The sequence below is a fragment of the Oncorhynchus tshawytscha genome, linkage group LG04 (assembly GCF_018296145.1).
Source record: "Oncorhynchus tshawytscha isolate Ot180627B linkage group LG04, Otsh_v2.0, whole genome shotgun sequence".
In the NCBI taxonomy this organism is placed as follows: Eukaryota; Metazoa; Chordata; class Actinopteri; order Salmoniformes; family Salmonidae; genus Oncorhynchus; species Oncorhynchus tshawytscha.
Window position 1 is genome coordinate 27808893 of NC_056432.1, and position 14598 is coordinate 27823490.

Genomic DNA, 14598 nt, shown 5'->3' on the forward strand with positions numbered 1-14598 from the left:
TGTGTTGGGACTATATATTGTGGAAGGATGAAATAGTATGAATAAATTAAACAAAATAATGTTTTTAATGAAATATGTCAATCATTATTTGAATATGTTGGTAACCCGTTGTATAAAAGTGATAATGCCTTCAAAGCACAACACCAGTGGCAATATATCCTCCAAACACCGGCTTCACGGACATTATCACTTAATTAAACCCTGGAGCCTGGCGCACAGTTCACGATGACTGGAGCGTTGTCATCACAGTTTCATGATTAGTGAGGATTATTCGGGTAGATTTATAGGACTACTGTTCAACCCCTATTGTACACTTTTCTCACCTTCCAATTTTTCATGTATTGAACAACTGAATATTACAACTTTCAGGATGAATCAAACTGCATTTTTTTATTCACCATTATATTTTGTGCATAAAGGCTCTCCAAAACCATTTTTAAAAAGTATTTGGCATAAATACTTTCCTAACCCTAAATAATATACAAGACCAGAGTATTTTTAAATATATAATTGGTGCTGAAAAGGAGATGAATGAGTATTTACATGCTTTCTGTCATTGAGCCTTAATATTCTGAACCGTTCTCTCCATATAAATTCTAGTGAGTCTGTCAAGAAAATACGAATGAAAAAGGTACACCTTTTTGGCTTTAGATAAATGTACTGAAAACCCTATTGAATGAAAACTCCATGAGAAAATCTGTTGAGAGGGTTTTCAGTGGTTGAATTAAATGTATTCAGCACGTGCAAGGAAACCATGCATGCAAAGCCTGTTACGCACCTGCACAAGGTAAGTCTGAATACCACCTACTGAGAAGTGCATAGCAAAGGCATGCGTAGGAAAAGGATACCCAGCCATGGTATATTAGCCATATACCACAAATCCCTGAGGTGCCTTATTGAGTGATCAGCTCCTTGAAGCCGTTGTTTGGAGGTCTTAGTCTCGGGCCTAACAACACCCGTGCCAATATATCCTCCAAACACCGGCTTCTCTGGCATTATCACTTAATAAGGCACCTCGGGGGTTTGTGGTATATAGCCAATATACCACGGCTAAGGGCTGTATCCAGGCACACCGCATTGCGTCATGCTAACAGCCCTTAGCCGGGGTATATTGGCCATTTACAACACCCCCTCTGGCCTTATTGCTTAAATAATGCACTGTATATTTGCATGTTAGAATTCAATGCCTATAGTTCCTTCTAACATTTTCTATTTTTGAGCTGCTTTTGAAAGCAAAAGTTGAATAGAATTTTTTTTGTTGGCTTTGTTGAATTCGATTTTCATAATGGCAAGGTAGGACTGACGGTTTGGTTAGCTAAACTAGCAAGTCTTAGTTGTTTGGTTACCATGGCAGCTACTGTAGCACTACAGTAAACTTGCTAGCTACTTTAGTGGATTTCTACCAGCAAATCTGGTAAATTATAGCCATGGTATAAAAGGGATAATCAACTCTGAAAATAATAGTTCCACTCAGCTAGGGTGTCATGACACGCACCTTCCATGTCATTCATTATTTTCAATAGAACGCATACTGTGGCCCCTCATTGATTATCCCTTACATACTGATATATATACAGTATAGGTCAAGAGTTTGGACACCTACTCATTCAAGTGTTTATTTATTTTTACTATTTTCTACATTGTAGAATAATAGTGAAGACATCAAAACTATGAAATAACATTATGGAATCATGTAGTAAGAATGTATTCATTTTTTAATCAAAATATATTTTAGATTCTTCAATGAAGCCACCAATTTGCATAGATGACCGCTTTGCACACTCTTGGCATTCTCTCAACCAGTTTCACATGGAATGCTTTTCCAACAGTCTTGTTGGCTGCTTTTCCATCACTTTGCAGTCCAACTCATCCCAAACCATCTCAATTGAGCTGAGGTCATGTGATTGTAGAGGCCAGGTCATCTGATACAGCACTCCATCACTCTCCTTCTTGGTCAAGTAGCCCTTACACAGCCTGGAGGTGTGTTGGGTCATTGTCATGTTGAAAAACAAATGGTAGCCCCACTAAGCGCAAACCAGATGGGACAGATTTCCACCGGTCTAATGTCCATTGCTCGTGTTGTCTTGGCCCAAGCAAATCTCTTCTTATTGGTGTCCTTGCAGCAATTCAACCATGAAGGCCTGATTCACGCAGCCTCCGATAAACAGTTGATGTTGAGATAACTGTTCCTTTAAATGCTTCACATAGTTTTTTGGGCTGCAATTTCTGAGGCTGGTAACTCTAATGAACTTATCCTCTATAGCAGAGGTAACACTGGGTCTTCCCTTCCTGTGGCGGTCCTCATGAGAGCCAGTTTCATCAAAGCTCTTGATGTTTTTTTGCGACTACACGCGAATAAACTTGCAAAGTTCTTGAAATTGACTGACCTTCATGTCTTAAAGTATTGATGGAGTCTCGTCTTTCTTTGCTTATTCTTGCCATAATATGGACTACCAAATAGGGCCATCTTCTGTATACCACCCCTACCTTGTCACAACAAAACTGATTGGCTCAAACGCATTAAGAAAGAAAGAAATTCCACAAAATTAACATTTAACAAGGCACACCTGTTCATTGAAATGCATTCCAGGTGACTACCTCATGAAGGAAAAGCAGCCAACAAGTGCTCAGCATATGTGTGAACTCCTTCAAGACTGTTGGAAAAGCATTCCAGGTGAAGCTGGTTGAGATAATGTCAAGAGTGTGCAAAGCTGTCATCAAGTCAAAGGGTAGCTACTTTCAAGAAACTCAAATCTAAAATATATTTAGATTTGTTTAACACTTTTTTGGTTACTACATGATTCCATGTGTTATTTAATGTCTTCACTATTATTCTCCGGGTGCTAAGATGGTGCCAGAGAAGAAGGCTGATATTTACGTGTTCCTATCCAAATGTTTTTTTTTGTTCATTTCTTTGCGTTGTTTGTAAGTTATTTTGTAAATAATGTTGCCGCTTCCACCTCTTATGACCGAAAATAACTTCTGGACATCAGCACTGAGATTACTCACCATAAACTGTCAGAATCCTTTTTTTCCGTTTAACAAGTCCGACGTGAATGACTTAGTGCTTTCCCAGGAACAGGCCCAGATCCCCGTCATTTGCATTAAGAGAAGGTAATGAAAAAGAGTCCGGAGGGCGTGCTGCCTTCTGAGAATTCGTATGCGATCGAATAAACTCCCACTCCCTTCCATTCTGCTAGCAAACATACAATCTTTGGAAAATAAAATCGATAACCTACGCAGAAAATTAAACTACCAACGGGATATACAAAACTGTAATATCTTATGCTTCACGGAGTCATGGCTGAATGAAGATATTGTCAACATACAGCTGGCTGGTTATATGCTGTATCGGCAAGATAGAACAGCGGCGTCTGGTAAGACAAGGGGCGGCGGACTATGTATTTTTGTAAATAACAGCTGGTGCACGATATCTAAGGAAGTCTCAAGGTTTTGCTCGCCTGAGGTAGAGTAGCTCATGATAAGCTGTAGACCACACTATCTACCTAGAGAGTTTTCATCTGTATTTTTCGTGGCTATCTACACACCACCACAAACTGAAGCTGGCAATAAGACTGCACTCAATGAGCTGTATTCCGCCATAAGCAAACAGGAAAATGCTCACCCAGAGGCGGCACTCCTACTGGCTGGGGACTTTAATGCAGAGAAACTTAAATAAGTCTTACCAAATTTCTGTTAAATGTGCAACCAGGGGTAAAAAGAACTCTGGACTACCTTTACTCCACACACAGAGCAAAGCCCTCCCTCACCCTCCATTTGGAAAATCTGACCATAATTCTATCCTCCTGATTCCTGCTTACAAACAAAAATTAAAGCAGGAAACACCAGTGATTCCATCATTAAAAAAGTGGTCAGATGAAGCAGATGCTAAGCTACGGGACTGTTTTGCTAGCACAGACAGGAATATGTTCTGGGATTCCTCTGAGGGCATTGAGGAGTGCACCACAACAGTCATTGGCTTCATCAATAAGTGCATCGATGACATCGTCCCCACAGTGACGGTACGTACATACCCCAACCAGAATCCTTGGATTACAGGCAACATCCGCAATGAGCTAAAAGCTAGAGCTGCCACTATCAAGGAGCGGGACTCTAACCCGGAAGCTTATAAGAAATCCCACTATGCCCTCCAACGAACCATCAAACAGGAAATGTGTCAATAGAGACTAAGATCAAATTGTACTACACCGGCTCGGATGTTCGTCGGAGGTGGCAGTGCTCGCAATCCATTACAGACTACAAAGGGAAGCACAGCCGAGAGCTGCCCAGTGACACGAGCCTACCAGATGAGCTAAACTACTTCTATGCTCGCTTCGAGGAAAAGAACACTGAAACATGCATGAGAGCACCAGCTGTTCCGGAAGACTGTGTGATCACGCTCTCTACAGCCGATGTAAGTAAGACCTTTAAACAGGTCAACTTTCACAAGGCCGCAGGGCCAAACGGATTACCAGGACGTGTATTGCGAGCTTGCGCTGACCAACTGGCAAGTGACTTCACTGAAATGTTCAACCTCTCCCTATCCGAGTCTGTAATACCAACATAGTTTAAGCAAACTACCTGTGCCCAAGAACACTAAGGTAACTTGCCTAAATGACTACCGACCCATAGCACTCACATCTGTAGCCATTAAGTGCTTTGAAAGGCTGGTCATGGCTCACATCAACACCATTATCCCAGAAACTCTAGACCCATTCCAATTTGCATACCGCCCTAACAGATCCAGAAATGATGCACTCTATTGCACTCCACACTTTCCTTTCTCACCGGTACAAAATGAACACCTAAGTGAGAATGCTATTCATTGACTGCAGCTCAGTGTTCAACACCATAGTGCCCTCAAAGCTCATGAATAAGCTAAGGATCGTGGGACTAAACACCTCCCTGCAACTGGATCCTGGACTTCCTGATGGGCCGCCCCCAGGTGATAAGGGTAGGTAACAACACATCCGCCACGTTGATCCTCAAAACAGGGGACCCTCACGGGTGCGTGCTCAGTCCCCTCCTGTACTCCGTTCACTCATGACTGCACGCTGACTCCAACACCATCATTAAGTTTGCCGATGACACAACAGTGGTAGGCCTGATCACCGACAACAACGAGACAGCCTATAGGGAGGACATCAGAGACCTGGCCGTGTGGTACCAGGACAACAACATTTCCCTCCACGTGATCAAGACAAAGGAGATGATTGTGGACTACAGGACAGGGCTGTAGTGGAGCAGGTTAAGAGCTTCAAGTTCCTTGGTGTCCACATCACCAACAAACTACCATGGTCCAAGACAGTCGTAAAGCTGGCACGACAAAACCTATTATGAAAATATTTGGCATGGGTCCTCAGATCCTCAACATGTTCTACAGCTGCACCATCAAGAGCATCCTGACTGGTTGCCTCACTGCCTGGTATAGCAACTGCTCGGCCTCCGATCACAAGGCACTACAGAGGGTAGTGCGTACGGCCCATTACATCACTGGGGCAAAGCATCCTGCCATCCAGGACCTCTATACCAGGCGGTGTCAGAGGAAGATCCTAAAAATTGTCAAAGACTCCAGCCACCATAGTCATAGGCTGTTCTCTCTGCTACCGCATGGCAAGTGGTACCGGAGCGCCAAGTCTAGGTTCAAGAGGCTTCTAAAACAGCTTCTACCCCCAAGCCATAAGACTCCTGAACATCTAATCAAATAGCTACCCAGACTATTTACATTGCCCCCCCCTTTTTACACAGCTACTACTCTCTGTTGTTATCATCTATGCATATTCACTTTAATAACTCTATCTAAATGTACATATTACCTCGACTAACCAGTGCCCCCGCACATTGACTCTGTACTGATACCCCCCTGTATATAGTCTTGCTATTGTTATTTTACTGCTGCTCCTTATTTACTTGTTACTTTTATCTTCTATTCAAATGTTTTATATATGATTTTTTATATTTTTAAACTGCATTGTTGGTTAGGGGCTCGCAAGTAAGATTTTCACTGTAAGGTCTACACTTGTTATATTTGGCACGCGTGACTAATACAATTTTATTTTATTTGACAATATAGAAAATAGTACAAATAAAGAAAAACCCTTGAATGAGTATGTGTCCAAACTTTTGACTGGTACTGTATATAAGTATGTAAGGAATAATCAATGAGGGGTTACAGTATATGTTCTATGGAAAAATAATGAACGATGTGGATGGTGTGTTCCCCAGCCTGATGCCTATACAGACTTCTCAAATTAGATTAGATTTATTAGAGGAATAGTCCTCAAACATTATGTTATGCCTATCAACAGGTGCATTATGTTATGAAATAGCATATAGTTAGACACACAGCTTTTAAAGAAGTTTGGAAAATGTGATCTGCCTACACACTTAATGGCATGGCATTCTACTCCATCCATATCCATGCTTCCACCTCTGGGCTGAAATCAAGAGATATCAGCATGAAATCCTGAATGTCCAGGATCTCTTTTATTTCTGATCTTTCCTTGATGCGAGCTCATCTGTCAGTAACAATTTTCTAAGCTATAATATTACATTTCAAACTCCAAAAATGACATTGCTGAACAGGCAAGCCCACATAAATAGTTGGATCTATACTTCGTCTCCCTCTCACTAACCCAGTGCGCCATGCAGGCCTTTCTGCTTTCCGTAGTTTAACCCCCCCATATACTACCAAATATGTTCTCATTTATCTGTGCTACTGCTGTAGCCACTTCCTGGTTACTTTATCTAGCTAGCAATTATTTTATGTGAAAGGGGATGAGGTTTTCTGAAGAGGAAAATCTTCCCATTGAAACTGGATGAGAAATTCAGACAAAATGAGCTGGTATGTATTTTGATAAGACAGCTAGACACATTAATCGTCTTCAACAAGCTAACGGTTTGACTCGACTAGTGAAATTGTGGGGTTAGCTAGCGAACTTAGTCATTGGCTTAGCTTTCAGTAAGTTAACGGTGTCTAGAACTGGCCAAGCAGTTTAGAAATATTATACACATGTAATGTATAGCTTACAGTACGGTGTCATTTGCCTTAAACTCGTCAACTAACTTTAAAAGGCTAGCATCCTGAGCGTAGCTTGAGAGCTGTTATTTACATTAGCTAGATAGTTAGCACCCTAGCTAACGTTAGCATAGTGACCATAAACAACAACTTATGACATGTTGGCTTGCCAGTTAACGCGTTAAGTAGCAACGCTAGCTAACTAACCAACTGTCTAGCAAATAGAGCTAATAGTTACCTGGCACTAACCTTAGGATTTAACTTCAATGTTACGTTGTAGTGGAGTTAAATTCTTAGTTAGCTAGCCAGGTTGCCATTTTTAGCTAACTCACGTTACCTGCTTAGGTAGGATTTAACCCACTCATAGAAGCTGCTGGAGTTTTGATAAGAGTCACTGGGGGGTTCAATTACTACACACCTTTATTGGGTTTGGGCCTGTTTTTTTCATCAATTACTAGGGTACGGGCAGGGCTTGTATATGACTAAATTGATCAAGCATTCTGCAGCTGAGCCATTTGCTCTGCTGCGCAGTAGGCTAGCCTACAGTCATAACCTACTAAGATCATAACATGGTGTCAGACGTGCTTCAACCACGTGAAATATACGACCAGAACATTGTCCGAGTCCACAGGACAGATTATTTCACAGAAAATAACTGTTCCCGAGTTTAGAGTGACAAAAACTTGTCTCATCTTTGAGCAGCCCGAGGCGGAGCCATTGCTCTGGATACTCACACAGGCAGACTATTAACCTAACGTAGCAGGCTTTAAAGAAACACTTGAGCAGTGTCTCTTTCTGGTCCCGATGAGAGAAAAACAAACTATCAAGGAAGGTTCTCTTCTGCACTGTTCAACCAATCCATTAAATGTTGTGGCGGAGTTAAGATTGAGTGTTGCCTTGTTGACGTCCAAAAGCGGAAGTCGCATCCTGAAAACCGGACAGCATCCTGTTTTTTTACAGCCCCACTGAGGGTGACAGACTAGCAACAGAGTGCATGCTGTGTGAGCACTGCAGGGAGGAGGACAGACAGAGACCAGCAGCTAATGGATGCTAATGATTGAAGTTATTTTGGCCTTTGGTCCGGGCCTTAAATTTGGCAGAAACAATCGGGGCATGGGTAGGGTTTGGGCTTAAAATTTATGCTCGTGCAGGGATCTACGCACAGCCAAGCACAGGGTCAAATGTGGGGTGCCTTAAATTTTGCAGAAGCAATCGGGCCTGTGTAGGGTAGGGCTTAATGGTTGCTGGTATGGGTAGGGCTCAGGCTTAAAATTCATGCCCGTGCAGGGCTCTACGCACAGCCAAGCACAAGGTCAAATGTGTGGTGCCTGTCCAGTGAAAGAGCCCTTTATCAACTATGCTGACCAACTCATTCCAGTCAGGCCCTCACTCTTGCTTCTGTGACGTGAGAGATTTGACTCAGGGGTCATCCGAACAATTGCACTCCTAATGTCCTCAACCAGCCCTCTGTACTCCAGGCAATAGCCCCAATTGAAGTGATATGTTATCCCCTTGCCAATGGCGCACACATTTATAGTTCCAACGTAGTCATTGGTTCTTCCTGTAGCCGCATCATTTCTGTATTTTTATCATGCAGAGCTAATGGCTATGCTGGTAAATAAGACTGTTGTTTCTCTGAGCATGCATACGTCTAGACTAGAGTAGAGTGACGTCCATAAGGAAACAGCTTAGTTCTAAAGGTTTGGTCAAGGGGGAGAGCAGGGGTGTTAAACTGTTGGTTTTAACATGAGTCACTATGTTTTAGGGAATGTAAAACCGGGCACAGCAGTTTGCTGACAGCTAAAACAGTGAGCCTTACCTACATTACTTAGGCCTACACCAAGAGCCATATTGTTGTGTTGAACTCGGGGCAAATTAGGGTTTATGCCTTGCTCTCATTAGCTACATTTTTACAAGAAAAAAAGGATCTGTGAACCTTACATGTAAATCGTACAGACATCTGTCAACTGTACATGTAAATCGTATAGAAATCTTGGTGTCATTATACTCCTTATAGTGTGCTCTAAAATATGGAGCAAGTCTTGTTGCTGAAATAAAACAATCTTATTGAACATTTTAATATATTAAATTGTAAGACAGGCTTTTGTTTGGAACAATATACTCTACAAGTACATTTTCCAGAATGGGCTCGCTGATAATTACGGTGCCTTCAGAAAGTATTCACACACCTTGACTTTTTCCACATTTTGTTGTGTGAATTTAAAATGGTTTAGATTTTCACTGGCCTACACACAATACCCCATAATGTCAAAAGTGGAATTATGTTTTTACAAATATTAAAGGCTGAAATGTCTTGTGGCAAGTATTCAACCCTATTATGACAATCCTAAATAATTTCAGGAGTAAATATTTGCTTAACAAGTCACATAATAAGTTGCATGGACTCACACTGTGTGCAATAATAGTGTTTGAATAGGTACCTCATCTCTGTACCCCACAAATACAATAATCTGTATGGTCCCTCAGTTAAGCAGTGAATTTCAAACAAAGATTCAACCACAAAGACCAAGAAGGTTTTCCAATGCCTCGTGAAGAAGGGCACCTATCGGTAGATGGGTAAAAATAGAAAAAGCAGACATGGAATATCCCTCTGAGTATGGTGAAGTTATTAATTACACCTTTTAATGGTGTATCAATACACCCAGTCACTAAAGATACAGGTGTCTCTCGTAACTCAGTTGCCGGAGAGGATGGAAACCTCAGGGATTTCACCATGAGGGCAATGTTGACTTTAAAACTGAGTTTAATGGCTGTGATAGGTGACAAGAGGATTGATCAACAACATTGTAATTATTCCACAATACCAACCTAATTGACAGAGTGAAAAGGAAGCCTGTACAGAATACAAATACTCCAAAAGATGAATACAGTTTGCAACAAGGAACTAAATTCCTGCATGCTCTAGTCTTATCTTGATTTCTGTCCTGTCATATGGTCAAGTGCTGCAAAGAAAGACCTAGTTAAGCTGCAGCTGGCCCAGAACAGGGCAGCACACTTTGCTCTTTATTACAGTCAGAGGGCTAATATCAATACTATGCATGCAAGTCTCTCTTGGCTAAGAGTTGAGGAAAGACTGACGGAATCACTTCTTGTTTTTATAAGAAACATTTAATGTGTTGGAGATTCCAAATTGTTTGCATTGTCAATGCTGTGTGTGTAAGCTGACTATCACACTTACCCCACCAGACATGCCTCCAGGGGTCTTATCACATTCCCCAGGTCCAGAACAAATTCAAGGAAATGTACAGTATTTTACAAAGCCATGATTGCACAGAACTCCCATTTCATATAGGATAGCGCAAGTGAACAGCAAACCTGCGTTCAAAAAACTAATAAAGCAACGCCTCTCCTATTGTTGTGTGTATGTACTAACATGTATGTGTACCTGATAGATGCACACTACAGTGCCTTGCAAAAGTATTCATCCCCCTTGGCATTTTTCCTATTTTGTTGCATTACAACCTGTAATATAAATATATTTTTATTTGGATTTCATGTAATGGACATACACAAAATAGTCCAAATTGGTGAAGTTAAATGAAAAAGCTAACTTGTTTCAAAAAATGTTTAAAAAAAAATAAAATAAAAAGTTAAATGGAAAAGTGGTTGGTTCATATGTATTCACCCCCTTTGCTATGAAGCCCCTAATAAGATCTGGTGCAACCAATTACCTTCAGAAGTCACATAATTAGTTAAATAAAGTCTAAGTATAACATGATCTGTCACATGATCTCAGTATATATACACCTGTTCTGAAAGGCCCCAGAGTCTGCAACACCACTAAGTAAGGGGTACCATGAAGACCAAGGATCTCTCCAAACAGGTCAGGGACAAAGTTGTGGAGAAGTACAGATCAGGGTAGGGTTATAAAAAATATCAGAAACTTTGAGCATCCCACAGAGCACTATTAAATCCATTATTAAAACATGGAAAGAATATGGCAACACAAACAACCTGCCAAGAGAGGGCCGCCCACCAAAACTCACAGACCAGGCAAGGAGGGCATTAATCAGAGAGGCAACAAAGAGACCAAAGATAACCCTGAAGGAGCTGCAAAGCTCCACAGCGGAGATTGGAGTATCTGTCCATAGGACCACTTTAAGCCGTACACTCCACAGAGCTGGGCTTTACAGAAGAGTGTCCAGAAAAAAAGCCATTGCTTAAAGAAAAAATAAGCAAACACGTTTGGTGTCCGCCAAAAGGCATGTGGGAGACTACCCAACCATATGGAAGAAGGTACTCTGGTCAGATTAGCTTTTTGGCAATCAAGGAAAATACTATGTCTGGCGCAAACCCAACGCCTCCCATCACCCCGAGAACACCATCTCCACAGTGAAGCATGGTGGTGGCAGCATCATGCTGTGGGGATGTTTTTCATCGCCAGGGACTGGGAAACTGGCCAGAATTGAAGGAATGATGGATGGCGCTAAATACAGGGAAATTCTTGAGGGAAACCTGTTTGTCTTCCAGAGATTTGAGTCTGGGACAGAGGTTCACCTTCCAGCAGGACAATGACCCTAAGCTTATTGCTAAAGCAACACTTGAGTGGTTTAAGGGGAAACATTTAAATGTCTTGGAATGGCCTAGTCAAAGCCCAGACCTCAATCCAATTAAGAATCTGTGGTATGACTTAAAGATGCTGTACAACAACAGAACCCATCCAACTTGAAGGAGCTGGAGCAGTTTTGCAAAAATCTCAGTGGCTAGATGTGCCAAGCTTATAGAGACGTCCTAAGAGACTTGCAGCTGTAATTGCTGCAAAAGGTGGCTCTACAAAGTATTGACTTTGGGGGGGTGAATAGTTATGCACGCTCAAGTTTTCTTGTTATTTCTTGTTTCTTTCACCCCAAAAAGTTTTTTTGCATCTTCAAAATGGTAGGCATGTTGTGTAAATGAAATGATACAAACCCCCCCCAAAATCCACTTTAATTCCAAGTTGTTAGGCAGCAAAATAGGAAAAATGCCAAGGGGGTGAATACTTTCGCAAGCCACTGTACATGTTAATGATTTTAAAAGTATAGTACCAGTCAAAAGTTTGGACGCCTACTCATTCAAGGATTTTACTTTATTTTTACTATTTTCTATATTGTAGAATAAGAGTGAAGACATCAAACATGAAATAACACATATGGAATCGTGTAGTAACAAAAAAGTGTTAAACCAAATCAACATATTTTAGATTCTTGAAACTAGCCACCCTTTGCCTTGATGACAGCTTTGCTGAAGACTTGTTGGCTGCTTTTCCTTCACTCTGTGGTCCATCTTGTACCAGTACATTTCAATTGGGTTGAGATTTGGTGATTGTGGAGGCAAGGTCATCTGATGCAGCACCATCACTCTCCTTACACAGCCTGGAGGTGTGTTGGGTCATTGTCCTGTTGAAAAACAAATGATAGTCCCACTAAGCACAAACTAGATGGGATGGCGTGTTGCAGAAGAATGCTGTGGTAGCCATGCTGGTTAAGTGTGCCTTGAATTCTAAATAAATCACAGACAGGGTCACCAGCAAAGCACCCCCATACCACCTCCTCCATGCTTCACGGTGGGAACCACACTTGCGGAGATCATCCATTCACCTACTCTGTGTCTCATAAAGACACAGTGTTTGTCATACAAGTAAAAAGCATCTCGAGAGTCTTTCCTCCCAATGAAGTTACTATGTGAGATTTGCCAGAACCATCTGAGATACCAAAAATGTTTGTCTACGCTGGCATGGAATTGCCCTGCCTTAAACAACAACACCATGCAATATAGCCTCATATACTATAATGCTATTACTTTTAACATAATTCAGAATAGGTCCAGGATATATCAAGGATATTGTCCTATAGGCTAAGTTAGGCTCTACAGTGAGACAATTTTACTCACATATGTGCTTAAATATTTTGCTGTGCGACCTGGAATTTGTATTTAGGAACATCACTGCGCCTAGAAAAATAAGGATTCTAGTGTTATTACCTAAAACATTTGGCATTGTGCTCCTAAGTTTATTTGTGTGCGCCTACATTTTTCAACGTAGGTGCACACATGCTCCTTGTCAAAAATTGTCAGCTTTACTGTGAAATGCTTACTTACAAGCCCTTAAGCAACAATGCAGTTTAACAATTTATCCATACTTATCCATACAGTCGATGAACCTGACATCTAACCTATTGTAGTTTGAGTACAATGTAGTGCTATTGTGCTTGGTTCACTGTAACCCCTGTGTAGTGTTCACTTTGACTAATAGCTTAAGTTGTAAGTCTGTCCATAGAAGAGAAGGTTGTGCTCTTTATTTACCAAATGTAACATGCTCTGTGCACTCTCTGTCTTTCCTGCCCTTCGTTGAGCAGGTCATGGGATCAGGGCTTACAGACTAACCAAAGTTTCTAAATGTACAGGCCTCTACTGAAATGCCACTGTGTGTGAAGAAACATAACAAACGATTCCCACAGCATAGACCATCCTCCTTCCTCTACCCCTCTAGCCTACCATTCTCTTTGGATCTCTTTGGGATTTGAGCATATAAGGCAGTGTCCACAGGCTGTTAGCTAAGTACAGTGTATTCAAAAGTATTCAGACCCCTTGACCTTTTCCACATTTTGTTATGTTACAGCCTTATTATAAAATTGATACAATTATATTTTCATCAATCTAAACCCAATACCCAATAATGACAAAGCAAAAACAGACATTTTTGTGAATGTATTAAAAATTAAAAACTGAGTCTTCTCGGGTATGATGCTACAAGCTTGGTACACCTGTATTTGGGGAGTTTCTCCCATTCTTCTTTGCAGATCCTTTCAAGCTCTGTCAGGTTGGATGGGGAGAGTCGCTGCACAGCTATTTTCAGGTCTTTCCAGGGATGGCTGATCGGGTTCAAGTCCGGGCTCTGGCTGGGCCATTCAAAGACATTCAGAGATTAGTCCCGAAGCCACTTCTGCGTTGTCTTGGCTGTGTGCTTAGGGTTGTTGTCCTGTTGGAAGGTGATCCCTTGCCCCAGTCTGAGGTGCTGAGCACTCTGGAGCAGGTTTTCATCAAGGATCTCTCTGTACTTTGCTCCGTTCATCTTTCCCTCAATCCGGACTAGTCTCCCAGTCACTACCTCTGGAAGAACATCCCCACAGCATGATGTTGCCACCACCATGCTTCACTGTAGGGTTGTTGCCAGGTTTCCTCCAGATGTGAAGCTTGGCATTCAGGCCAAATAGTTCAATCTTGTTTTCATCAGACCAGAGAATGTTGTTTCTCATGGTCTGAGACTCCTTTAGGTGCCTTTTGGCAAACTCCAAGCGGGCTGTCATGTGCCTTTTTACTGAGGAGTGTCTTCTGTCTGGTCACTCTACCATAAAGGTCTGATTGGTGGAGTGCTGCAGAGCTGGTTGGCTTTCTGGAAGGTTCTCCCATCTCCACAGAGGAACTCTGGAGCTCTGTCAGAGTGACCATCGGGTTCTTGGTCGCCTCCCTGACCAAGGCCCTTCTCCCCGATTGCTCAGTTTGGCCAGGTGGCCAACTCGAGGAAGAGTCTTGGTGGTTCCAAACTTCTTCCATTTAAGAATGATGGCTGCCACTGTGTTCTT

The 14598-nt window shown here is 41.8% G+C and overlaps 1 pseudogene; it reads left to right on the forward strand.

Moving 5' to 3' along the window:
• Positions 1 to 6681: 6681 nt before the first annotated feature.
• The window catches only part of LOC112248462, a 48875-nt pseudogene continuing 40958 nt past the window's right edge, over positions 6682 to 14598 (forward strand).